We start from the raw sequence: 26,797 nt of genomic DNA on the forward strand, positions 1-26,797 counted from the left end.
ATTGGAATTGATAAATTGAATTGAATTGAATAGATCGAAAATTGGACCAAATTGAAGAAAATCAGGGAAATGACAAAAAGTGATGATTAGTCCTTAAAGAGTTGTTTGTTTGTTGTCTTGACCAGATAAGTCTATACAGTATGTTTGTGTTAAATTGATATGTATTTAGAATTATAATTGTAAGTATGTTTAATTTAAATTTTAATTATTTACAATTCGGTACAAAAAGGTGAGATAGAAGATTAAATTGAATAAGATTAATTGTAAATGGAAATAATTATGGAATTTACCTTAATTTGAACTAAAATAGGATATTTTATGTGACGATGTGATGAAATGAGCTGAATTGATTCAATTTAGTTAGGTTGATAGTGATAAGGACTGAATTGAATATATGAGAAAGTATGATATAATGTTGTAAACGTGAAATTGAATCAGTATGGTTATGTGATGTACTATTAAACTTGAGAATTGATTGTTTGATTGATGAAATTATGTAATGGAAATTGAAAATGGTTACCTTATTAACTGTTCAGACAAAGTCGGATATAGTTGGCATGTCATAGGATAGGAAGAGTTCAGGGTTACTTCGACTACGAGTTGATAAGGCACTGGGTGCCAAATTACTTTAGTTATATCGATGAGAAACTGGGTGTCAAACTATTTGATAAGCATTGGGAGCAAGTATTTTATCCGATGAGGCACTGGGTGTCAAACTGCTGTGTTGGTTGGATCCATGTATCTGTTCAAGTCCGAGTCAAGTTAATATGGGGAATAAATGGTAAAATTGGGATAAGTATAATTAAGACGGTGATGATCGAGTCCTCGAAATCATGAGATTGAAAATTTGAAATGAAAAGTGTTTTTGATAATTGAGATTGCAAATAGATAGGAAATGGAAAGTAATGTGATATTTGATTCATGAGATATAAACTGGATTGATAATTGTGTTATGGTAATACAAAGTTCATTAACGATTTATATATGAATATCAATAGTTTTGACTACTAATACGTAGAGGAACTACGAGCCGGAGGGCCAATATAGAAATGTGATAAATCTATGAACTTGATGGAAAATTCGGACAACAAAATGAAATAATATGATATAATCTTTAGATTGGTTAATTGAAGGTTGTATATATTGATACAAGTGTACCATTGAGACTTTTGGCTGTATTTGTGAATTCAAATGTTGATTGCAATGTTGTGAATGGTATTGAGTTGTTTTTTCAATGCTATTGGTATTAAAATTATTTGAAATGCTAAATGTTCAGATTATTATATGAATTGGTTATGGAATGAAATCAACTTGTTGATATAGGGTTGCCAGATTTAGACAAAATTGTCAAGTTGAATAACTTTTTGTTTAAATTTATAAAATGAGGTAAGTTGTTGTTTTAGTAATTGTGAACTTACTAAGCATTAGTAATGCTTACTCCATTGTTTTCCTTTTCCAGGTAGATTGTCAACTTGCGAATTGTGTCAAGCGAATCATCAAGAAACTCACACTATCTTGGTATTGATTCAGTAGTTTTCTATCATTTAAAACTCGATTTTGTGGCATGTGTATAGGTGATTCATTTTTGGTCAATCTTGAATGTTGGTATTTTGGTTCTTGATTGTGGTTTTTTTGAATAGTTATATGTTATGTATATAGGTTGTGTGTTTAAATATTGAGTTCTAAAGTTAAGTTTTGAAAGTAGTAAAATTTGAACTTGGCTATTATGTAATGTTGTTTCTAAAGACTAATTGGCATGTTTAATGGAATTAATGGTATAAATATGTGTAGTTGAAGTGTGCTTATCCTTGAATCATGGTAGATTATCAATTGGTAATGCTTGATGAATGGTTGATTATTAGATATACGATATAATATTAGTTGTTGGCTTGAGACTTCTATGGTCAACATTGATGTCACATCCCAAAAACTAGGTTAATAGAAATTGGGTTAATGAACCGAGAGTGGTCACGCTCGAATTTTTTTATTGATTGAGTAGTGGTGGAGCTGTCCTTGATGATCAGTGTTCAAATCCCTTCTCTCATTATCTTCTATGTGGTGCAATTTTGCTTCAAACCTTAGTAAAGGTCACATCCCATGTTTTATTTATTTTCTTGCAAAAATGAAAACAGGGAAGAAAGTGGCTAAGTGGTTAAGTGTTTAATTATTTTCTTTAGGTCATAGGTTCAAGTTTCCTCACCAACACCTTTTTTTTGAATTTTTTTCCCATGTGCTTCAGGCCCCCTTGTCGTCCAACCTTTCTTCCTTGCCATATTGGGGGAAAGATTCTTTCCTTTTTTTTGGTCAACATACCTTATTTTTGGAGATCATGATCCTCTTTTCACTCCTTTATGCCTCTAACTTACCATTCTCTCCATTTTTTTCCATATGAATGATTCATTGAACCTAGGCATGGTTGACCACACTCGTTCCATCCATCCTATCACTCTCCTCTTCTCATTGCCACACCATCCATACTCCTCCCTATTTTCTTTTTTTTCCCTTTTTTGTTTAGCTCTCAACCTCCCATTTTTACTCTCTTTTTCTTTCTCTCTTCCACCATTTCTTAACTTTGCACCACCATCACACCACCATTGAACCACTGTAAACTCTAAATTATATAAGGTTTTTCTAGGCATTTTTACCACCTTTTTACTTAATAATAATACTAATCCTGAGTATTTGTTCATTAATTAAGTGGATGTTGTTTATATTTCGATACTGGGCATGAATTTATAAAAAATGAAAATATAAGCTTTATTGTATTAATTTTTTTGCACAATTTAAATTATTTCATGTTAATTATTAATGTGTTATATTTTATTATGCAGGGAACCATAGAGATGATACAAGATGGAGCTTATTATAAAGTTGCATGAATATGAGCTATTTATTTCCTATGTTGGACAATAAAACCATGCTAAATGGGTCATCAAGGTGTTAATTTAACCCATGGCAATATCTGTGGATTCTGTCAGGACAGTAAACACGAGATTGTGTATGAATCCTTTATAACGTGTACTGTTTGTCTTATGTGGTGAAATCTGTCGTGAATGTCTAGTAAGATATGAATAAATTCTGTTAGTTTTGTAATAAGGATGGCTAAAATAATGTATTGATATGATCAGGGTTAAGAGTTGAATGAGATTTGTGATATAATTGAATAAGTCTTAAGAGTTTTTGTGTTAAAAGACGTGTATCGGTATGATAAGAAGAGTATTCATTGTGATCATTGTAAATATCGAAAATGGGTGCACTCATAGTTATGAGAGTTTTAAGAAATTATTAAATGAGTTGATCTGTATTATGTGAGGGTTGAATCCGAATTATGTGGAATTCACTATATCTAAATTGTATTGTGTTTTCTTCAAAATTATTCTAAATCTGGGTCAATGTTATCTTGAGCTTAGAGGATTCTAAAATAAAATTATATGGAACTCACATGAATGATCTACGGTACATTATCAATATGGGTATGTGTGGTATTGAATCAGGGTATGTCTGATGTGAATTAAATGGTATCCTATCCTACGTAAGTATTCGCCAAACGTATATGTATCTACCTGTGAAAAATGTCTATGAATAACCGTTTGAGATAAGTGTAAGTGTTAAAGCATGGGTTGTTAAAAGTGGACTCCAAGGATATGTTACGTGGAGCAATATATGAGTGTTAAAGAGATGTAGGAAAATGTTTGGAAGGATCGTCAGTTAGTTGGATAAGGAAGATAAGAGTATGATAAGAGCATGATAGTTGGCGTATAAGTGTATGTTAAAACTGTAGTGATATCCGCCTAAAATAAATGGTTCAGAAGTATGGCTGGTGCGCAGTAATTCATAAAAGAATGTAAAATATCCATTAAGGTATCTCTGTAATAAAGCTCATTAAGTACTATTGTACTTATAAGGTTTGTTATTGTTTTTCAGGTATATGGGAAGAGACTTTGCCTGGAGGGACAATGCCAGGAACACGCCAAGTTAGTGTCGGAGTGGGCTATTATGCATATAGTGGAAAAGTGGCATAGTCTAAGATTTACGTCCTCTGTATAAGTCTTTAATAAACTTCTATTTTGTAATGATTCATGTCAAGTCTATTGTAACTAATTATTTTAAAATATTTCCCCTGTTTTAAAACGTTATGTTATTCAGTTAGAATAATAAATAAAATATTTAAAATAATGAGAAATATTAGACTATTTTGTTAAATTTGTTAATAATATGTGTAGTAACACCAGAGATCTAGACCCGATGAATCAGGTCGGGTCGAGGGCATTACACTTACGTTGGTTTTATAAGTGATGTTTTTTGTATGATTTTGATGCTTTTGAATTGGTTGAAAATTGGTATAATGTGTTGCTTGTGGCATAAGTGAATTAGGGTTAAAAATCTTGTTATGAAAGGTTTCTATAGGTAAACATGATATGATATATGGTCGTGTGCCATACCAGGTCATATGGCACGACCGTGTGAATTGCACGTTTAGGGTGATTTTGGTGCACATGACCATAGTCTGTTACACAACCTGACGATACGGCTGTATGACATCTTTTGGATATTTGCACTTTTATCCCACACGACCTCAACCTTTCACACGGCCGTGTGACCCATATTTGCAGAATTTTCCCATCTTTATGTATTTGTTTCAAATTATCCCTGTTTGTTGCTAAGTTGATTTTAAGCTTTTGTAAGCTCGATATAAACCTGAAATTGATTGAATTGCATGTTATACATGATTAAATATGGCGAATTGATATTGAATTGAATTTTGAACTATTATTTGACATGTAAATGTTTCGTATTTGTCTGTAACATTCTATTACTCAAGTTTGACAATCGGATTAGGTAAGAGGTGTTACACAAAGCATCCCAGGAATGGAGTATAGAAACTCACCTAATCCTTCTCTGCTCTTTTAGCTTAGCTTTTTCGAACACCAGAGCTTTCATTCTCCTGGCGGCTAAGAAGGACAACCAAAATCATAGATTAAATTGAGAAATTTCGACTTAAAACTCAGTTTTCCAGAAACATGCAAAATCCCTCAAAGGTTCTTGAAATTCTTTATGTCATTTCTTAATCCTACTAACACCAATGACTTAGAACTTTACTAGCTCACTGGATTCTCTACTTTTTCGACTCAAACCTCATGATTATTCCTCTATGTAGAGCTTTCCGTAACTATCTTTTCTTCAGAGCAACCAAAAAGAAGATGAAGAAAATTAATTAGAACTTAAAAGAATTCACCCTGGGAATTCATTTCTTATCTATTTATAGCCCTTCATGCTTGGTTATAAACTCTATAGAAACCATCCATTGGTCATCATTTTGTCTCACACTAACGAACCAGTCGGTTCTCATCCAACGAAACTAGAATTGGAACTTAACTATGTCCATATAGGATGCTAATGTTTTTCAGAATTTTTAGTAGAAACCAAAAACTTATTGATTCTTTCAATTTAACCCCCATTTATTTCTAATTTTTCAAACTTAAAACAAAATCGGGTGTGACAGAATTAGTTATTAAATCCTAACGGTATAATTATTTGACGCAATATCTGAATGGTGCTTGTTTAATCTATATTTGAGATAATAAGGTTAAAGTTTGTAATAATTCAAGACAACCTTATTACCTTGCATAATACAAGGATTTATGTGATTAAACTATTTTAGTATAGAAATATTACTATTACCTCACATAATCTATTTTTCTACTCATTAAAAATACTAAGTTGTTGACATAGACATATGCTAGACTTAATAATTTGATAAGTTGAATTCTTAGATGATGCCTGAAAAGGTAACCTTGAAGTCGTAACAGACATAGAAATATGAAGACAAGAGGTTAAACTTGGGACTTCGAGAGACGCCTAAGTACTTGTAATTAAAATAGGGTTAATAAATAGCCGAGTTGCCATGGGATTTCATGTTACATCATTAGTATTATTTAAATATTTATAAGTCAGGAAGGAGAATTATTTTGACTCATGCATGCTATTGTGATTTCTCTCATAGACTTGCATACTTATTTAATTAAAACTCATCACTTTAATTTATTTTCATCATCGACCGATTTGCTTAGTAATTAATTTTGCAATACTTGATTTGCATAAACAGCCCCTGTGAATACGATAACTCTTACTCACTACTTTATTACTTGTTAACGATTGTGACGATTGTGTACACTTGCACATCAATCGAATTATTTCTAGACAAGTTTTTGGTGCCATTATCGGGGGCTGTTATTTTAATCATTATTTTTGAAATTATTTTTGCAATTAGGTTTTATTTTCTATTTTTTTTAACTTAGCTAATTTTTATGATTTTCTTTTCAAATATTTATGAGCATTGATCTAATTAGAATCTAAAATCAAGCAGACATTCAGGCAAAGAAGATGAGAACGAAAATCCCAGAGACAAGCCACAAATAGTCCTAATTAGAATCAAAATTAAGGAAATAAAGTCGCTTATGCTCAAAATCCAGTCCTTGTTGCTAATGACAAGGACCGACCCATAAGGTAGTATGTTGAGCCTCTTTTCAATAAGCTTAACCCATGCATTGCTAGACCCGAGATCGAGGTACCATAGTTCGAGTTAAAACTTGATATGTTCCAGATGCTTCAGATAGTTGGCCTGTTTCGTGGGATTTCTATGGAAGATCCACACCTTCACCTTAAATTGTTCATGGAGGTGAGTGATTCCCTCAAGCTAGCCAGAGTAATTGAGGATGCGCTAAGGCTAAAATTGTTCCCATACTCATTAAGGGACAGAGCAAAAAAATAGTTAAACTAATTGCCACTTTGGTTCAACTTCACATGGCAAGAGCTAGCAGAACGCTTCTTAATGAAATATTTCCCACCTAGCAAAAATGCTAAGTTACGGAACGAGATCACTACACTTCAGCAAATGGATGATGAATCTTTGTATAAGGCATAGGAGAGATTTAAAGAATTATTACGAAAATGCCCTCACTACAGGATTCTGCATTGCATCCAGCTAGAGACATTTTATAATGGTTTTAACGCACACACGAGGATGGCGGTAGATGCTTCTAAAAATGGTGTTATCCTATCTAATTCTTATAATGACCCTTATGAAATCATTGAGAGAATTCTTAGTAACAACTACTAGTGGCTAACCAACCGAGAAACTTCAGGAAGACAACTAGTAGGAGTACATTAAGTTGACGCCCTCACTTCACTTGTAGCTCAGGTATCTTCCATATCTTTAATGCTTAAGAATTTTACTACTAAGGGTCTTAACAATGTTGCAGCATTTTATAAATTTTTTTAACACATTTTATAAATTTTGTGACCCAATAAGCCGACATGGACCTTTGGTAGTTCTAATATGTTTAATTGAGTGTGTAAGATGAAGATGTAAAGACCCAATTGACATGGAAGCATGGGATGAGTGATGCATAAGCTTCTCGAGACATCAAAGCACAAAACAAATGACACAAGGATAGAATTGGGTTTCGTGTCACGCCACACAAAGGGTGTGGTGCAACACAGGTTGACATCTTACACAAGTAATTCAGGGTTATTTTCATCCATGCAATCAAATTTATACGAAGATTTAGGACGTACCGAAGACCTAGTTTGGGCAGCCAACACTTCTATAAATAAGACATTAGGGGTTTGATGTAACTAAGTTGTCCTAAACGCCTTAAAAAACACTAGTAGTTTAGGAGTATATTTAGATTTTTTTTTTGGCTTTTGATAACTCTTTTGTTTTTCCTCAAAATCAGTTTTGATTCAAGAGTTTATTTATTTAAAGTATTTTAGTTTATATTTTATTTTGCATTCAATTTATTTCTTTATTCCAATAAATAGCTTTGCTACTATGTTTATTATTTGATATTCAATCCACGATTATTCAATTCTCTTTTCTCTTATGCATCAATCGTGTTCTTTACATGATTCATTCAATCGAGATAGAGATTATGAATAACATGTGTGGCTAAATCCCTTAGGGGAGATTAGTGAGTGGATGGGGATGTGATTAATAAAGGATTTAGGGTTTCTTGAGAGGGGATAGTTGGTATGGATTACATGTGCTTAATCCACTAGGATTGACAACCCTAGGAAGTTATCATAGGCTAGAAAAGATCGGGATATAAGTCGAATTGAGTAAATCATAATTTATCTTGGTTGAGAAAGTAAGGTCGGGAGATAACCAATCAATTAGTTAATAAGAGGCTGGGAGGTAATAATTGGTTATTCGATAGTTGATTTACCCTAAAACCCTAATCAGAAGTTAGTTACAAACTCTGAAGTGAGTTAATCTTCATGATTGATTTATTAATTTAATTTGTTTTGATTATTTTTCTTATTTATTTCTTTTTCATTATTTATTTTTATCTCATCAATTTATTTTATGGTTCATCGTAATATAGGAATTAATTAATACTACTTAGACTTGTTATTGTAAATTTTTTTATTATTTATTCCATCCTCCCTTGGATACGATCCTCAAAGCACTTCTAAAGTATTTCATTGTACTAAACTATATTACAATTTGACCCATGCACTTATGGACACCGCCGTTCTTAATTCTTATATTTTCTTAGTGTTATATTTCACTATAAATAATAACTCGTTTATAGGCAGTCAAGTTGTTGGCACTGTTGCCGAGAAAGTTTCAGTAATAAATTTTGAAAGTAATTTTTTTACAACTAATAAGATAAGTAAGAACGTTAGGACCTATAAATACGATTTTTAATATTTGTTTATTTATTTTATTTTCTTTTTAGGTTGTTTATGACCCCAAGCTCCATAATTCTAATTGAACCATATCATGATCAGGAACAAATTATTCTGTGCAATCATCAAGCGATAAACACCATTCAGCCCACGGTAATTAACTTACACCTGGAAAATCCATTATTTGAAGAGTCATGAGAAAAACAAGGAAATAATCGGGAAGAAGTCCCAATGGCTCAGTGGACGTTGCATGAGTACGCCTTACCTACATTAGATGTGGTGTGAGGAAGCATAGAACGGTCGACAATTAATGCAAATAATTTTGAGATAAAGATGACCACTATCCAAATGATCCAACATGCTCTACAGTTCAAAGGGAACATGGTTGAAGACTCGAATCAACACTTGAAGTGGTTTCTTCAACTATGTGACACCTTCAAGTACAATGCGTTATCCGATGATACCGTGCGTCTTTGGTTATTCCTATTTTCCTTATGCAACAAAGCGAATGATTGGTTGGATTTTTTAGAACCAAGTTCCATCACCACATGGAACAATGGAACGATCTAGCGGAAAAATTTCTTTACAAAATTTTCCCGATTAGTTGAACCATTCAGCTCCGATGAGAAATTACAAATTTCAAACAATACAAAGGTGAGTCCCTGTACAAGGCATAAGGATGATTCAGGACAATGCTAAGAAAGTACCCATATCATAGATTGCTAGCGTAGGTCCAAATCCAAATATTCCATATCGGTGTTGATGGCCACATCAAGTCTAGCTTAGACAAAACATCCGACGGATCTCTCATGTTCCATACGTACGAACAAGCCTACAAAATCTTAGAAGACATGGCCATGAATTCGTACCTGTGCCCAATGAGAGCTGTATGTACAAATCTAAGCCTCTGATGGTTAAAGCAATGAATGAAGAAAACAAAGATGATAAGTTTGAATGAATCTTAGAGATGCTCAACCATTTGGAAACACCCGTTAAGCCGATGAGCTTGGAGCCACATTATGAAAACCAACAAGAGGAGGTGAGCTACGTAAATAATAGGGGTCGAGATCCCTATTCAAATACCTACAATTTCGGCTGGAGGGACCACTCGAAACTCAAGTGGGAAGTAATCAATGAGGTGCAAATCAAGCACAGACCCAACAGAACCCTCTTTATCAACCTCTACCATTGCAACAAAGAGTCGTGGGAAACGACGATACTTTATGTGGTCAAAGATTCGACCGACTAGAGGGGTAGTTGCAAACTATAAAGATGGACATTCGACAAGTCCAAGATACGTGTGGATGAGTCAAATCCTAAATGGATATCATTTGAAACCAAATGAGCCAAGTCATGACGATGTTTCAAAAACAAAACGATTAGCTTCTCCCAAGTAATACAGTGAATAACCCTTGGAGAGATGGAAATGAGCACACAAAAATGGTCGCGTTACGATTGGGCAAGGCATTAAAGTCACCAATCACACTCATCCATGAAGAGGAGGTCCCTGAAGAATTTGACAAATCCATGGAATAGGAGCCAGCGGTGCACCACGAGCCAATCAAAGAGGTAGCAAAATTGGATTCTGATTCAGTAATTGAAAGACCGAGCACGATGACGGTACTATTCTTGAAACGACTAGAGGACAAGAAAAACTGGATGAGGTAGATTTTATAAATTTTCTTAATTTATTTAAATCTCTCAATGTCATTCTGCTTCTATGAGAACTTATTGATAAAATCCCGAAGTATGCCAAGTATTTAAAGGGAATCATGAAACAACATAGGAAAATGAAAAATAACAAGCAAATTGACATTGATGCCTCGTGTAATGCTCTAATTACAAAGAAGATACCTCCGAAGTTAAAAGATCTGGGTAGTTTTACAATACCAATAGAGATAGGGGATAGATATTTTAGCAAAGCCTATTCCGATTTAGGGCTAGCATAAATTTAATGTCCATATCGATCTATCAGACACTTGGACTTGGAGATCTCAAAAACACCTCTATAACGCTACAACTTGCCAATAGATCCTTAATGCATCCAAAAGGTGTACTTGAGGATGTATTGGTTAAGGTACAAGGATTAATAATTCATGTCGACTTTGTAGTCCTCGACTACGAGGAAGATCAATAAATCCCATTCTGTTGGGTAGGCCATTTTTGGGCACTTCTAAGTCGACAACCGACTTAATTTTAATTTAATAATAATTGATGATGAAATAGAAGTGTTCAAATGTGGTTGCAATTACCAAAGTGAGGGATTAACTTGGAAAGAGTGTTATGTCTTATTTAATTTAATCTCTAACGGCCTCTATTGAAGGTATCGCATTAGTTGTGTTGGTGTAGAAAACTAGATTATGAAGGAATAAGACAAATGGTGAGACTCCAATGAAAGAAGGATCAAGTGGAAGGGCTGAGATGGGCGAGATTGATAGCTAAAGTAGATGGTAAAATTTAAGGAATTACTGGACAAGTCCGGTAGTGCGACATAAATTTCAAACAATCGATTTTAATTAAGTTGTAAATATTGTGCACTATTTTTTAAAAAATTTGTTAGATTAGGAATTAGATTAGTTAATTTGTGTTTGAATTACAAAGAAAAAAGTTTCCGAAAGCAATAGGGAAGCTAAACAATAGTAGGGTGTATATACGAGAAACTGTGGACCCCTTACAGTTCCCGAAGAGACAAAATCGAAGCCATGTCCTCACACAACAATCCCATGGTGAGACACAACCCCCGTAAACCCAAGAATGTTGAAACAGAACCCCTGTAAACCCAAGAACTTTGAATTCTATCGTCATGTCGCGCCACACCACACCTATGGCGTAACACATCCTTGAATTTAATGTAAACAGGGGTAACATTGTTGCCGTGTCATGCCATGCACACCTTGTGGCACGACATGCAAACCATTTTTGGCAACTTTCTATTCTTGATTCAACGTGATCTTCAGAGATTTTCACGAAGATTGGATGGCAAGTAAAGCCCTAGATGGCTTCTATATATTTCCCTTACCAGATACCACACCCTTTAAGCTATCATAGCCACCTAAAGCAACATTTGCCAACCTTTTCTTCAGAATTCCATGAATTCCCCTGTTGTTCCTCTGTTTCCCAACCCCAAACCACGCATAGTAACCTTTTTGACGGATAGCCACGCTTACCTCTCAGAATGGGAGCTCGAAAGAAACCTTCTTGCGACTCAACACAATATCATGTTACAAGAACAAGGTTTCAAATCTATAGATGCATTTAAGACTGAAACGTTTGAGTTAATTCAATACCACCAATGGGAGAAGTTCTACACAACCCCGACCAAGCTGGTGTACCTTTTGATCATTGACAATATTTACGTCTCTTTGAAGGAGGCAAATGTAAGTAGATCGATGGAGGTACCATGGATGCAGTTCTTAATCTGAGGGAATGAGATAGCTATCTTACCTTCTGAGATAGCGAGGCATTTTGACATTTCGCTATATCTCTGTGATTTTGTAAAACAAACATATCTAATGTATTTTCCGAGAGAGAACATGAACGTCATAATCAAACTCCCAATGGACGGGAAAGGTGAGTGGAAGTGCCACTTAGGCATGGACTATCTTGTATCATTCTTTCAAGAGAAATTAACTTCAATGGTGCAGATGTGGTTGAAATTTATTTGTATTTGAATTTGCCCAGCGACGGACATGTCCAATATCGATACGTTTCAAGCAACTTTGTTATACGCAATTTTAACAAAAGGAATGGATTTGTGTGGGAATGTGGATATATCAAAGCATGCTCCAACGTGTACAAGAAAATGAGGTGGAATTACTATTCTCGCACTTAGTAACATCCATATGCTGACAAGTAAAGGTGTCGATGAGACGATCGAGTCGTATCTTACAACCAAGTAAGTTTCTGATGTTGGAACCAAGTGTGGAATACCTTATAGGGAAGCAAAAATGAAAGACAGAGATAAAGAGCAAACCACATCAATGCGAGAATGTGTTACTCGATTCAGAATGGATTGTTCGATGGATGCAAGAACCCAGACCAATTTTTGAAGACTACGCACAAAAAAGTGGGTTGAAGCTACCATAATTCCCAGTAGCTAAGTACGAGGTAACGATTGAATCGAGCAAGGCAAAGAAAGAAAGGGAATTAGAGGAAAAGGAAGACCTCGGAAAAGATCCAGGGGAAGACTTGGAAGAAGAATCAAAAGGCGAACAAAACAAAGCAGATGAGGCATCAAATCCTAATTTCGACTAATTTTAGACAATTTCAATTAATTTTTAGTTTTTTAAAGTTGGACTTAATATTTTTATTCGAAATTTTTTTAGTTTTAGTTTTTAAGTATTTAAGACTTTAATATTATATATAGTATGTTTAGTTTTTCTTAGTACAAACCCCTAATTTTTTATGACACAACAATATAGAGCCAAAACTGAGAAAAGGAGTAGTCCCACCACTTGTATTGCACGAATCAAGAAAATGAGATAACCTCTATCCTTTATATCTTTTATTTCATATTAGGGACAATATGCAAATAAAGTGTAGGGGTGACTTAGGAAAATTATTAAAATTTTTTTCTGTTTCATTCTTTATTCTATTTCATTTTTAGTTTTTATTTGCATGTTTTCTTTGTACTTGAGCTTATAGAAATACAAGTGATTGGTTAGGAGCGTATACTTAGGTTGTTTGTTTAAATTATAAATTTAGCTTGAAATTCAATAATTTAGCTTGTTTATATTTAGACTAATTAATTTAGTTTATTAGAATGTAAAAAGGAAAAAAAGGTTAAATATATCAAGTGACAAAAGTAGATACGAATAGGTAATTATATTTGTAGAAGAATAGGATGTTCTAATTAAAAAGAAAATAGTTGATAAAATCTATAGTTATTGAAACATTGTAATATGACTAGTATAACACTTATAAAAAGTGCCTGCGAAAAATCTTGATCGTATTGGCACAAAAAATCATAAGGGATTATTGGGGAAATATTACCGCATTAAAGTTCAAAGCATGGATAAAAATAAACCGAGTAGGAAAAAAAATATTTGAATAGACTATACCTTACAAAAATAAATACTATATTCATATATACATTTTGATGGAGCTATATATTTCATTTTCTTTGACTTGTTTACTTTGTAATTTATTGAACTAATTTGTTTAGGTGTAAATAACTTTGAATTTTTTAAATTTTTAGTTAAGATTATATATTTAGTAAAATCTTCCTAGTTTTGATGCTCCGACCTAGTCTCGTTTATCAAGCAAGCTCAAGTACAACTTTTTTTTCTTTGCATGTTTATTTCTCGTTTTCAATTTTAGTTTATTTTCGGGTTTTGTTTTGTTTTGTTTACTTTGCTTGGATTGACACCCCTAAGGCAAAATTTAGGTAAGTGATACTAAGAGGAGATCTTATCGGACACCAATTTGTTAGTCCCGGATTAGTTGGTGAGGTCAAGAGATAAACCACACTAATTTTCCTAAGTTGGTAAAGTTGAGGCCGAGAAGTAAAATGGAACCAATTTAGGAGTTTAAGTAGTTTAGATCCCTAATCCAAAGATTAATTAGCAACATGGAAGTCAATGACTGTTGTTTGTTTAATTTAATTTGCAACTTAACACTTTGGTACATATTCATTAGCTATCAAACCAACATCCAAATATGTTGCTTTTCAACCATGCCAAACTAACTCAATTCAAACATATAATTACCTAAACCAACCACTCAACATTATACAATTCAACCTTTCAACCTTAAGGCATAATCAATTCCATATCAACTATCCATACCTAAAAACAAATCATTTGCTAATTCAAACATGTCATATTAGTACAATTTGGAAGTTTAAAACTTAAATGTCTCAAACATGAAGCACACAAAACATGCATAAATTACATCTCATACTTATCATTCAATTGTACCATTTCTTAAGTCAATTAGCAACCTATGTAACACCCCTAGCCCATCTCCGTCGTCGGATTAGGGTTACAAGGTGTTACAACACATATTAAAACAATTTACATCATTAAACTATTAATTTATTAATTTAAATAATAGCATTCCAATCTACATTTCATTCATAGCAAAATAAAATTTACGAGCTTTAAAATAAGCTTTCGATGCCCTAAAATAGTTTGTGAACAAGCAGAGACTAATTTGAATGAAAACAGAAAAAACATGAAAAATTTTGAAAATTTTGGAAACAGGGGTCACACAGCCATGTGAAAGAGACCAGCCTGTGTTGCCTCAAACATGGACGTGTGGCTACCCCACACGCCCGTGTGCTCAAACCGTGTAACTAACTGTGATTGTGTGAAAAATCTTGCACTTAAAATTAATAAGGCACAACAATCGTGTGTCCAGGTCGTGTGTGACACATGACCGTGTGATAGCTCGTGTCCCGGGCTGTGTGCACCTTAAAAAGCTTCCAAAACAAGGCAAACTTTCATTCAACACATAGGTACCATGCCAAATCAAAATAAACCATTTCCATACTTTAAAAACACATTCAAACATGTCTAAAACATGCCAAAACACTCAACCTAAGTGCCTAACCAATGTGTCCTCATTAACACCACAATTCAATTATCAACCTCAATTCACATATCACACCAAACTGATTTGCATTCAAGTTCATAAGTTCATACATAAAACTCATGCCAAACTTACCATTTCTTCTTACTCATTCACATTCATTCATACCATAATTCAAACTCTTACTTAAGGTTTATATCAAATGACCAAAACAACTTATATGAACGTATTCACACCAAGATTAAAGGCACATACATAAGCAAACTAATACCAAGCTTAAGCCTCTTTGTATCAATCTCATATATAACAAATGAAATAAGTATTCAAAACATATACAAAACACACCTATTACATGTCATATAACCCAAAATAAACGTATCAAAATCTACCAAAATGTCTCAGGATAGTGTGATCTTTAAGTTGATCCGATCGCCCAACTCCATAAAAAGTTATCTCCAAGGAACATGAAAAATGACACGAGTAAGCTTCAATAGAGCTTAGTAAGTTCAACGATTGAAATGATAAAACTTACCGTATAGACATGTTAATTACTTAATATCAATTAATAAAAAATAATCCTATCAACCATAATTATTTAACATGCGAGTCTTTATATTTATACACATATTGTATAACCTGATCAATTATACTAAATTAATCAATACCAATTCTTATTTTATATATTCAAAAGATCATGTAAACATTTATACAATTAAATAACGAATCATATAACCGTTGAAAACTTTCCTGATGAACGATATAACAGATTTGGATACACAATTAATCATCTAGAACACACCAGAATGCTCAAACGAGCTAAACCAACTGAGAACATACCTTGGCACCAAGTGCCTAGCCCGTAGGCTAACATCCCTCCGAAACACACCAGGGCACCAAGTGCCAAGCCCGAAGGCTTTACATTCGCCCTCGGTAACACATCAAAATCACTATAAATATTCAGTGGACAGTAAGAAATCAGTAATCACCATCTCATCATAAGTCAAACCCATACCACACGTATTAATAACCTATTGGCATGCCGATTGTATCCTATCCTATGTTCATCCGGATTCGATACAGGTAATCGTATCATATTTCCAATTCAATTTATTGTCTCGCCTTATATAAATTTGTAACAATTCAAATATACAGGGACATAATTTTGGACATATCACAACTTAGAATTCAGTATAATAGTACAAATTATATATAATTAAACCGTATAAACTTACCAAGTCTAAACTACCGAAAACCCAAAAGTTCAAGGAATAATCAACAACTTTCCCTTTTCCTCGATTGTGAAATAGTTCTTAATCTATAAAGTAATTTATTTCAATTTATTAGCCTTAATTTCATATAATATTCAATTTAGTGTATATGACTTCCTATTTACAATTCTTCACATTTACCCCAAACTTTTACAATTTATATAATTTAGCCCCTAAACCTAAAACATTCAAATTTATCACAAATTCATAAATTTTTATGCTAGCCAGATTTCCATTCATATTGGTACAACGCATAATTATTCAATATTCACAATAACTTCATTCAAATTTAATATTTTATCAAGTTAGTCCTTTAACTAAAAACTAACTAAAATCACTTTACAAAATAGTCTTATTTAACTATCAAGCTTATAAATCTATCATCAAACTTAAAAAACATTGCAAATTCATCAATGACAAGTTTTAAAATCTTTAACACTTTTGAAATCAGAGATACAGATTAGCAGAACCTAGTTATAACGCTTTAAAAAACATAAAATTTATTGAAAATGGAATGGAAAAATATACCATGCATGAGGGATGAAGTTTGGTTGTTCCAAGGTTTTAACCATGGAATTTTGGTTTGAATAAAGCAAAACAATGAAAAAGATTATAGTGCTCTCTTATTGTTTTATTATTATTTAACTCTAATAAATAAAATAAAACATATAAACATATAAAAATATAATATAAACCAATTGTTCAACTGTCCATTAACTTCATTATTTTGTATTTACAACCTAGAACCTCTCATTTTTACTTTTTATTTTCAATTGGTACTTAAACACTAATAGCGATTAAGTTTTATAGCTTTTATGATTTAGTCCTTTTCTCTTAATTAACTATCCAAACATCAAAATTTCTAGACCAAATTTCAATACACCTCTATAATCACTCTGTAAATATTTAATAAAAATATTTACGACTCGATTTATAGAAACAAGGTCCTGATACCTCATTTTCTAAAACTACTTGACTTTAGGGGCAAATCACTTGAACTTAACTAATCATTCAAGTAACAAAAAATTTCAAGTAAAAATTTATTATAATACTATATTTGACTCATAAGCATTGAATAATAATATTTACGGACTCGCTCATCAGATTTGTGGTCCCGAAACCACTATTTCTAACACCACTGAAAAATGACCTGTTAAAACCTAGCCATTCCAACTATCATAACTGCAATCTTTGACATGTTATACCATAAAAATTAAAGTTATTACACATTCCAGCATCACCCAAGACCAAATCATGCATCAATTAGATCAAATACTAAACTTATTTCACTAATTCAACCATTATCACATTAGCATAAAGTCATTAACTCCAAATTGACCATTTGAACAATAAAGGTACTTATGTACATGCCACAATGTCTAGAGTCAAAATTTACATATATCTATCATCTTTTGATAGTGTGTGCTCCTCCATTGATTTGGCTCAGCAAGTTCTGTGAGGTGTCGATCTATAAGGGAAGGAAAACAACTAAATTAAGCATACCAATACTTAGTAAGTTCAAATGGAATTACCATACTTATTGTAACACCCCAAACCTAGACTAGTCGTTATGGCCAAATCTGGGAGTGTTTCGAAGAAGGGTTTTGAAATGTATCTCTCATGTTAAAACTTTACGTGTCAGTTGTTATTAAAAAGAGTCAACATTTTCAGTAAAACTTATTGTCATGCTTTTTAATGAAACTGTCAATTACTGTCTTTTTAAGTAAAACATAGATTTGCAGCGGAAGTTTGAAATCGTTATGTTTGAAAGCCGAGCTTGTGTTTTCAAAAAATCATTTGTTTGCGTAAAATTGTGATTTTTTCAAATGTTGTACTATAAAAGTCCAAAAGTATTCAAAACCTAAATTAAAACAGAACAGTCCCGAGAGTCCCAAAATTACAAAACTCTAAAAAATAATCCAGAATTTAAACAAAAACCGTTACTGAAAATAGTTCGCGAACTAGTGGTCATCGCTGAGACTCCGTCGTATCAACTCACCTATGCCTGAGGATTACCTGAAGAGGATAGACAAACAGATGTGAGTTTTCATAAACTCAGTGTGTAACTCACAGAGATATACATGTATAAAATTCATATTTCCAGTATTTCAGAACAGAAGTGGACATAAGTCCTTAGTAGACTCAGATCATATCAGAATCAGATTATCAGAAATATACAAATATATAGTGTCCTACCCCCATCCTCTACACACTATCTCTATCCATCCCAACACGCCATGTGTAACACCCCAAACCCGGCCTAGACGTTATGGTCGAATCTGGCGTGTCACATTGAAGTGTATTTTGAAAATTGGACTTGTTGGTAAAAATTTCGTTTCTAAGTTTAAAATCCCCTTTGTTATTATTTAACTAATCAACTAATCAAAACGTTTGCCTTGTTATTTGCTATTGTTATAATAGGTTGATCTAAAATCGCGGAAGCTTTTGAAAACTCTAATGTTTAAAATTTCGTGTCTTTGAAAACAGTAATTATTTTGAAAATTCATCTTCTCCTAAACTAGCAGTTTAAAACAAGTAAGCAAAAGCCCAATTAAAATTTTAAACAAACATAAATGGCCTTATTACATAAACAAAACCCAACACAAACTTTAAATTTAAATAAAAGCAAGTGTAGAATAGCTGCAGTTGTGTGGCCACCTTCGAGTCCCTCGCAGCACCAAATCGCCTATGGCTGAGGATTACCTCTACAGTTAAAAGGAAAGGGTGAGTTTACGAAAACTCAATGTGTAATCCACTATCAGTCAGTCAGTATACAACATGCAGTAACAGTCTGGGCCTGAGCCTTATTCAGTAACAGTAAAGTGTGGGCCTTAGCCCAATATAGTAACGATGTAGGCCTTAGCCCAATTTCAGTAATAGAATCAGTGAGGCCTTGGCCAATAACAGTAACAGATATCAGTCATGCGGTGAACAGTATGTAATATCATTAATCAATGCAGTAGCAGTACAATATCATTAATCAGTGCAGATATGCAGTTAGAAATCCTACCCAATCCAGCCTCTACACACCACTCAATCCCGCCAAACACAACATGTGAGGATAAAATCAACCCACCCACCCAGACACACCAATATTAACACCGATTGCGTCACTAAACAGTATTGCAGCAAAGCTGCCAGTAAGATAAATGACATATAGCCATCAGAAGGTTCATAGTCGTCTTGGGCGACCCGTGCAACCTTATCAGTACGATTCACTTCCTCCAAATATAACAACCCATCCCCATGCAATATGTTGTGACATAATCTCATACGTGTTTGGAAAATGTCATGCTCAATCATAGCCATACATATCATAGAGCGAATCAGTCATACATAACATAAGGCCATAACAGTCATTTCATCTTCTAGCGGTATAATAGTCATTTTATCCTATGGGGGTATTTTGGTTATTTTACCCTATGGGGGGTATTTTGGTCACTCTACCCTATCAGGGTATTTTGGTCATTTTACCCTATGGGGGTATTTCGATTATTTTACCCTATGGAGGTATTTCGATTATTTTACACTATGGGGGTATTTTAGTCATTTTACCTATTTTGGGGTCTCGGTGCAGTTATCAACCTCTCGAAAGGTCCGTAGTCGCCTCGAGCGACTTAGGTAACCTAATTAGTCATAACAGTATAAATGGGCCCAAGGCCCATTACTCAGCCCAAATGGGCTCACACACTCATGTGGCCCGTTTAGCCCAGATTTCGCCACGACTATGAGATCTATAAAGCCCAGTCCAGTATTTGCCACAAATCGTGGATTTCATCCATGTGGGGCCTACGGGCCCATTAAGCCCAAACGACCCATTTCGGCCCAACGTGGCCCATTATGACCTAAGCACATAAAAACGCTCATGGAGGCCTCTATAGTCAATCGCCCATGGTTTGCGGGTTAGGCTTACCACACGAGCGATCGCATGCCTGTGTGGTCTCAAACGCCGTATTTTCAGCTTTTCGGCTTTTTGCTGTTCTACGATTGCAATGGGGTGTTTACACACCTATTTACGAGAAGATACGCAGATAGTCCTAAAACACTTCCGAACCTATGTTCACCCGTAACACTCAGTTAACCACATATCAATTGAATTTAAAAAGAATCCTATTCATTACACATAACTTCTTGATTAACAGTCACTTATCTTGATTGAACAACCGAATCCCTAAGCACTTCACTCACCAGAACAACGTTGGTCACTAGATCTCGGGGTTATTACCTGCAATCCAGTTGAAACCCCTTAATACCAATTATCTAATAGAACGATTTAAGTCAAAACGAACACCAACTTACAGAATGTATAAAACCGTAAAATAAGGATGGTATACAAAATCGGTAGAGAGTAAGGAAAAAGTCAACACAAAGAGGGTAGAAAAAGGAGAGCAAAAAGGGAGGAGAATGGTTTAGGGGACGAAGAGGTTTCGGTAGAGGGTAAAGAAAGAAAGAATAAAAAAGGAGAGAAGATAGATTAGCCACTAGTAGAAGTACTTGGAAAAGAAAGAAAAAGAGACAACTGAGAAAGGCACTATTCGACCAAAGAGAGGTTGCCAACACCAAAAAGAACGAGACAGAAGAAAAAGCAAAAACCCCTTACCACATCGGCCTTCAAACAAAAAGAATGAAAACTCCTCAAAAACTGAAATGAAAGTATACCAAAAATGAGCAAAATCCCCTCTGGCTGATTTTCTTGGGTACAAAGTCCAATTTTAGCACACCTCTCCTCTCCCTTCACGTCCCTTGATTTTCTCCTAAAATCTCTCCCTTTATCCCTCATTGAATCACTCCACTGATTTCTTCTCAACTCCCCCAACAACTCCATTCAAACTCCCATTAGCTGTGTTTCAGTCCAACTCCACTACCTACACAGCTCAAGCAGCAAAATAAATAATCCGTTGCTCAACCCAGGACTTGAACCTTAGACCTCACAGTTACACAGCACTCCACCTTGCCACTAGACCACAAGCTCTTTCTGTATCATATTTTAACCATAATAATTTAAGAACCTAGTATCTAGATCCAAGGATTTTATTCACTTAAAATAAAAATTTTAGATAAGCCAAGGCTTGAACCCCTAACTTCTCAGACACTTCTAAACACTCCTAAATCACTTAACCACTAAAGTAGACATTCATTTATGTCACTTCCTTGCACAACTAAATATTTATGTGCAGTCTCCTAACTGTTCCCTTGTTCAAAACCTATTTCATTTAGGCCCAAAATTCGGGGTGTTACACCATGTGAGGTGTAAAACTCCCACACATTCCTACACACCACATAGTGTCTATACGACACTTATCAGAATAGTATGCAGAAAAGCTGCCAGTACATCAGTGAAATGTCGCCTCACAAAACACTTCCTCCACATATACAAAGCCCACCTTATATACAAGTACAAAATAAAAATATATGAAAAAACAAAATTAACATGCTCAAATACAGATATCATACATACTTACGCAAAATAATCAGACATACATATCGATTTTCCTATACTCAATTAGTCTATTAGATTAACAGATCTCATGCATTGGGGTTTGGTTAGCCCTTACCAACCCTACGGAAGACCCACAGTCGATCGAAACGACACATGCGACCCTAGGGAAAATTTCATAATTTTGGGCCTACATGCCCGTGTGGCCTCACCCACCCAAATTCACCTTACCCGTGTGGCCCCACACGCCCAAATTGACCTTGCTCGTGTGACCCACACGGCCTTGCCCATGGCCCACACACCCAAATTGGCCTAGCCATGTGGTCCACACGGCCACACACTTCCCCGTCACACACCCCATGTGTCACACATTGTAGGGTACATGCCTGTGTGGTGTCAATAGGCCATTTTTCAGCTTTCGCTAAACTTTAATTTTTCATTTTTTCATTGCACACCTGATTTTTTTATGCTACAGCAATCTCGAGACCATCAATACCTAAAAACGACATTACAACGATTAATTAACAACTGATGGCGCATTTATTGAAGCAAAATCGAATAGCACACAAACTTACTACTGACGAAGACTTCCACTAATACTGTTTAGGCAATTAAAGCAAAACCTACTGTTTCATAGCCTTCCTCTATAGAAAAACGATCACAGAAAATCAGATTCTAAGACTACACCATCAGGTCAATATCAAAAGAATGAAACAGCCTTACAGAATTCAAAAATTAGAACCAGTGAAACCCTACTTACCTTATCCACGCGATGAGCAACGAAATTAAGAAAACAACGACAAAAATCAACGGATTATGAACAAAATTGAAGGAAAAATGAAAGAAAACAAATGTTGTAGAGAAGGTAAAATGAGAACGTCAGAAAAGTTGGGAAGAGAGAGAAAAAGAATAAAAATTAAAAATGGAATTGAAATAATACTTAAAATCTATCCCAACCTCCCACTAACCGGAGATTTTCCACTAAATCTCTACTAACCCATACCTTAATCCTTATCCAACCGAACCGCTATCATACAACCGAAGGAAAAATTATTAACCATGCTCACGCGAGGATTCGAACACGAGACCTTAGGCAAGCTAACTCCTTACCACTTGAACCAGTAGGCTCATTCTGATATGAGTTTACTAAAGATAAAGCATAACCCAACCCACCAAAGATAAGGCTAGGATAAAAAATAACAGAATTTTCCAAAGAGTGGGACTTGAACCTAAGACGTCAAATATACAATTAGAACACTTAGCCACTGAAGTAGATACATATTTGTGATAGAATATATAGAAATTAAAATAAATTAATCAGGGCGTTACAACTCTACTCCCTAAAAGAAATTTTAGCCTCAAAATTACCTAATCCGAATAGATGAGGATACTGCTAACGCATCAAGTCCTCAGGTTCCCACGTGGCTTCCTCAGTGCCATGATTTCGCCCTAGAACCTTAACTAACGGAATAAACTTCCTTCTTAGAATGTTTACATCACGATCCAAAATCTGAATTGGCTTCTCCTCAAATGTCAAATCCGATCTAACCTCGATCTCTTCAACAAAAACAACGTGAGATGTGTAAGATCGATACCGTCTTAACATAGAGACGTGAAACTCATTATGGATACGGTCTAACTCCAAAAGTAGCTCTAACTGATAAGCGATCAGTCCCACATGCTTAGCCAACTACTGTAAAGAATAATCCGTCCAAATCGGAATAAAATGGGCGGACTTGGTCAACCGATCCACGATGACCGAAACAAAATCCTTTTTAGTAGGTGGTAAAGGTAACCCACTAACGAAGTCCATCGTAACACATTTCTATTTTTTAAGGGAATCTTAACGGGTGGAAGCAATCCCAAAGGCAACTGGTGCTTAGACTTAACTTAATGGCATGTCAGATAATGAAAATAAAATTTGCTACCTCCCGTTTTAAACCCTACCACCAATACAGTTCACGGAGATCTCGATGCATCTTATTTCCACCAGGATGCATAGCGTAAGGACTCTATGCGCTTCCCTCAGAATCGACTATCTTAAATAAAAGTCATTTGGTACACAAACCCATCCTCAGAAACATAAAACCCCATCATTATTCAACCCAAAATCAGACGTACTACCGCTCTCAATCTAACCGAAACGCAGAACCAGAGAATCATCCCCTAACTGCTTTTCCTGAATCTAATCAATCCAAGTCGAATTAACTTTCAACTCGGCTAACAAACTCCCATCCTCAAATAGACTTAGGCGAGAAAAATCGCCTTCAAATCAGGCATTGCTCTATGAATGAGAGCATCGACCACCACATTGGCTTTACTGGGATGATACTCTATCGTGCAATCATAATCTTTGAGCAGCTCAATCCATCTACGCTGCCTAAGATTCAACTCCTTTTGAGTAAGGAGTTACTTGAGGCTCTTGTGATCGATGTAGATGATATACCTCTCACCATACAAATAGTGCCTCCAGATCTTTAAAGCAAGCACAACAACAACAAACTAGAGATCATGCGTCAGATAATTTCCCTCGTGTGACTTAAGTTTTCAGGACGCATGAGCCACAACCTTACCACGTTGCATCAATACACATCCCAAACCGACGTGCAATGCATCATTGTAAACCACAAACTCTTTACCAAATTCAAGTTGTATTAGAACACGAGCCTGAGTCAGAACAGACTTGAGCTTCTCAAAGCTCAATTGTTGTGCATCATTCCAGACAAAAGAAGCATTCTTACGCAGAAGCTTAGTCAGAGGAGATGCAATCAACGAGAACCCCTTAAAAAATCGTTGATAATAACTCACAAGACCCAGAAAACTGACGATCTCAGTAATGTTCTTAGGCTACTTCCAATAAAGCACAGCCTCAATCTTTCTAGGATCAACTCGAATCCTCTTAGCAGAAACCATGTATCCCAAAACATTTATTTCCTGTAACCAGAATTCACACTTGCTCAACTTAGCATACAGTTGCTTTCTCGAAGTATTTGAAGCACTACGCTAAAATGCTCATCATGCTCATCCTTGGTCCTAGAGTACACGAGAATATTGTCGATAAAGACTACGACAAACTGATCCAAATACAACTGGACTAGGAACTCGTAATGCCCATGAAGAGTCTTAAAAGTCGTCTTAAAGATATCAGCTTCATTAACTCTAAGCTGATGATCTATCTTCGAGAATACTGAAGCCCCACGAAACTGATCAAACAGGTTGTCAATCCTCGGAAGTGGGTACTTATTATTCACAGTTAACTTATTCAACTGCTTGTAGTCGATACACATCCTCGTGGTACTGTCATTTTTCTTTACAAACAGGACCGGTGCCCCTACAGAGAGGCACTAGGATGGATAAACCAATGATCTAGAAGCTCCCAAAGCTGAGCCTTTAACTCTGTAAGCTCTTTCGGTGCCATTCGACATAGAGCATTGGACACTAAAGCTGTACTCGATAGAAGCTCAATGTCGAACTCAACTTCTCGATTCAGAGTTAAACTCGGTATCTCATCAGGAAATACATCTAGAAATTCCCTTGCTATTCTGGTGTTCCCAACTGAAGAGTCCCTAGAAATTAAAACGCTTACGAAGGCCAGATATGCTTTGCACCCTTTCCGAACCAGTTTCTTGGCCACTAAAGTAGAGATTACATTGGATAAATAATCCCAACGCTCGCCGATCACCACCACTTCCACATCATCCTTGGATCCCAAAATGACCCTCTTAGTCGTACAATCCAAACTGACTCGATGTTCTACTAACCACTCAATACCCAGAATCAAGTAAAACTCTCCAAACAATAGCTCCATCAGATTTGTCAAAAACACAACCCCTTGAACTTCCAGCGGTACATTCCTATATAGTCTATTAACCCGAACATATTGGCCCAATGAACTCTATATCTATCAACCAGAAGTACTCTCAATCAAAATCACCAGAAGTATTCTCAACCAAAATCCTCAAGTTTTCAAAGATCGAACTAGCTACATACGAGTGTATTGACCCTATATCTATCAATGCAACATACGAAATATCATAAATAAAGAACGTACTTGTAATCATATCCGGGGCATCTCTATCCTCTCGGCATCGAGCAACATAAACCAGTGCAAGCTGCCTTGCCTCAGTCTAATTAGTACTGCTCTCTTTACTCTACTCAAACCATTACCACCCCTAGCCGGAACACGACCCCTAGGTGGCTACTGTACTGTCATTTGAAGCTTAACAAAACCTAGACCCGGAGCTTGCATCTAATTAGAACGATGTGGACACTTTCTAATCCTATAATCCATTGACCCATATCGTAGACATGCCCCTAATCTCCTCAAACACTCGTCCGATGGTGCCTACCACAATCACCGCATGGCTGAACCCCAGTAGAAGAAACTAGAACCCCCATGTTAGAAGGTTCATCAGGCCTGGCCTGTTTCTTAGGCCTCTGAGCAAAATTAGAGGGATTCGATTCCCTCTTAATCTTGGCTCTCTCACAATCCTTGTTTTGGCACTCCATACGTTTAACTTCTTTAGCGATCTTCGCCTTATCCACCAGAACGACGAACTCTCGCTCCTTCTGCGGAGATATGAGAACCCTCAAACTATCCCTCAGACCATCCTCAAAGCAGAAACATTTCTTGCATTCAGATGCCACCATGCCTCGAGCATAGCAACTCAGTCTCAGAAATTCGGCATCATACTCTGCCACAATCCTATCACCTTGCGTAAGGTTCATGAACTCATGTTTACAAGTATCTACATAGCTAACGCCCACATATTTCCCCTAAAAGACAATATTGAAATAATCCCAATTTAGACGATCTAGTTGAGTACCCTTCTCAATCGATAACCACCACTAACATGCCTCGTCGCGA

The 26,797-nt window shown here is 35.3% G+C and overlaps 1 long non-coding RNA gene and 1 other non-coding gene across 2 annotated transcripts; one reads left to right on the top strand and one right to left on the bottom strand.

The window, feature by feature from the left end:
* Positions 1-2,415: 2,415 nt before the first annotated feature.
* Positions 2,416-4,176, top strand: LOC121214642 (uncharacterized). Its single transcript, XR_005910237.1, has 3 exons — positions 2,416-2,625; positions 2,832-2,998; positions 3,925-4,176. It is a non-coding gene; the product is annotated as an uncharacterized lncRNA (long non-coding RNA).
* Positions 4,177-6,863: 2,687 nt separating this feature from the next.
* Positions 6,864-6,970, bottom strand: LOC121215162 (small nucleolar RNA R71). Its single transcript, XR_005910891.1, has one exon. It is a non-coding gene; the product is annotated as a small nucleolar RNA R71 (small nucleolar RNA).
* Between the last annotated feature and the right edge of the window lie 19,827 nt (positions 6,971-26,797).

Source organism: Gossypium hirsutum, chromosome D02, assembly GCF_007990345.1.
Source record: "Gossypium hirsutum isolate 1008001.06 chromosome D02, Gossypium_hirsutum_v2.1, whole genome shotgun sequence".
Classification (NCBI taxonomy): domain Eukaryota; kingdom Viridiplantae; phylum Streptophyta; class Magnoliopsida; order Malvales; family Malvaceae; genus Gossypium; species Gossypium hirsutum.